Here is a 2,923-nt window from a genome sequence, read left to right as displayed (position 1 = left end):
CCACACACACACCTACTCCCCCCCCACACACACCCACACACACACACACACACACCCACCCACACCCCCCCACCCCCCCCCACCCACACCCACCACCACACCCCCCACCCCCAACACAAACACACACACACTACCCCCCCCAACACACACAACACACACACAACTCCCCCCACCCCCCCACACACACACACACAAATCCCCCCACACACCACACCCACTCCCCCACACACACACCCCCCCCACACACACACACACACTCCCCCCACACACACTGCATCTAGCCTGTCCAACCCCTTAAGAATTTTGTAAGTTTCTATAAGATCCCCTCTCAATCTCCTAAATTCTAGAGAGTATAAACCAAGTCTATCCAGTCTTTCTTCATAAGACAGTCCTGACATCCCAGGAATCAGTCTGGTGAACCTTCTCTGCACTCCGTCTATGGCAATAATGTCCTTCCTCAGATTAGAATTATACATTTAATACATACATCAAGAAATTGCACAATAAATGCTGCGGCACAGTTGCGCTGCAAAAGAGTTGCTGCCTTACAACGCAACAGACATGCGTTCCATTTTGACTACAGGACCGAGGGACCTTTTTGAATGGATTTCTATTTGTATTTGGATTTGTATTGTATTGTAATTTCCGTTTTGATATTTATTGTGAAAATCTGCATGTTCCCATGAAAATGATCATTTGCACATGGACAATGATGAAGTACCAAGAATGAGAGATGTATATCAATGATATATGAATGACTGAATAAATTATGCAACTGAGAAAATAAATTGCAATAAAATAAAGTTGAAACATGGAGCTGTGATTTATTGCAAATTGCTTGGAAATATATGGTATTCGTATTGAATTAATAGAAATAGCACTGTGAAACTCATAAAATCAATGTGATTTTTTTGTTTCCTCTTACTTCCTGGCCTGCCACACACACACGCCATGCCCAGGACAACGAGACCTCTGTGTTGTCCGAAGTGTTTGTTGAGGCCAACTGTGGGCGAGGAGGTGCTGATGAGGGTGAATTGGTAGTCGAGGGGGCGCGCTCCATTTACATTGGACTTGTCCGACTTCCCAAAGAATTGACGCAAAGACAACAATACCATTCTAAATTCTCATTTGTCATCTCCATTTGGAGTGAGTATGGCCTAGCTGTTGCCTTAAATCAGTGGAAATGTTACACTTTTCCAGGGAAGTTTTGAAAACACTTTTATTTTATTTATTTATTTATTTATTTATTCCGAACAAGTAAATCATTAAAGACATTAATAGTAACAAAATCGAAATTATCAAACAATTGGACTTTACAATCAATATTTACAAGCAATGAAAAGAACAAAATCAAAGTTCCAATGTCCAACTCTGTGTCTGTACAAGCTCGAAAAGGAGTGAGAAGAAGAATAACTTATTAAATCTCACACCTTTTCCCCAACACTTCTACCATATTTAAAAATTAATTAATTAATAATAATAATACTACCCTAAACAATTTCCCATAATACCTACAGACATATACAGACAGCTATTATGCACATACAAACTTCATATCTGAAGTTCCCAAACATAAGTAAACAATAGTAAAGCAATAGATAGACATCAACCCCCACTTGTCAACCATCCCCTCCATCCATGTACCCCTTGAAAATTATTTTTTTATATATCATTTTAAAATGATTCATGTTTGTGCATTTCTTTAATTCCCCGTTCAATTTATTCCACACTCCTACTCCACAAACCGAAATACAAAAGGTTTTATCCTTTGACTACATGATAATCCCTTGTCTTTGGAAGTCTGGTGCTGAACTTGCAAATGACATCAGCTGACTATCGGATTCAGCTGTGGTAATTTGGTCGTCATCGCTGGCGATCTGTTTATTGTCACGTGTACTGAGGTACAGTGAAAAACATTTGTTGCATGCTAACAAGTCTGCAGAAAGACAATACAATACTATCGATCCATTCACAGTGGACCGAGACATGATATGGGAATAACGTTTAGTGCAAGGTGAAGCCAGTAAAGTCTGATCAAAGATAGTCTGAGGGTCACCAATCAGATAGATAGTAGTTGAAGACTGCTCTCTAGTTGGGGTAGGATGGTTCAATTGCTTGATAATAGCTGGGAAGAAACAGTCCCTGAATCTGGAAGTGTGCGTTTCCACACTTCTATACGTTTTGCCCGATGGAAGACGAAGAATAAGGAGCGGGGAAATGAAATTATGAATTTGTGATTGCCAGTAACTAATTTACCTTTATGATCTTTAATTCTCTTTTTATTCTCCTTTTCTAATTCGTCTGACCATCGCAGTCATTTTTTATTGAGGGGCACACTAGTAGTCAAAATAGTTGGGATGTGGTTTCTTAATGACAAATGACATTGTGCATAGATTGAAACTTAATCATTTTTGGCAAGCACTTAATTTATTTTTTTGCAAGATGTAGCTGTAGCTTGGTTAGTATCAAAGGTAATGCAAAATAATCACATAACAAATTGTTTTTCGAATACTAGGTACTCTCGATTCTTATATCAGTTTTATATTCATCTATTTTATGATGCTGCTATAATACATCTTGCAGACAAGAGTGCAATCAAAAATGAACAGCAAACCTGACTGATATCGAAACAAGTGATAATATGTTGTAGGTACATTGGATCTTGTATTGAAATATGATGGAGGTTGCCCGAAGCAAGCTCTCTTCAAAATGAATGTCTGAGAGAGCGTATAATTTTGTGAGGACAAGTGTTATTTTAGGTCTCACAGTTTCACAGTTCATTGTGCCAAAAATATCCTTTGTAGATAATATATAATCAAATTTGTGGAGAAATTTACAGAGCTTGTAAGAATTTATTTATCTTTTTGAGGTATCAAGGACATTTTTTCTTTCTAAATGCTTGAGTTGCCAGTCAAAAATGTTT

The sequence above is a fragment of the Amblyraja radiata genome, unplaced genomic scaffold, assembly GCF_010909765.2.
Source record: "Amblyraja radiata isolate CabotCenter1 unplaced genomic scaffold, sAmbRad1.1.pri S146, whole genome shotgun sequence".
Classification (NCBI taxonomy): Eukaryota; Metazoa; Chordata; class Chondrichthyes; order Rajiformes; family Rajidae; genus Amblyraja; species Amblyraja radiata.
This window is presented reverse-complemented; position numbering follows the sequence as displayed.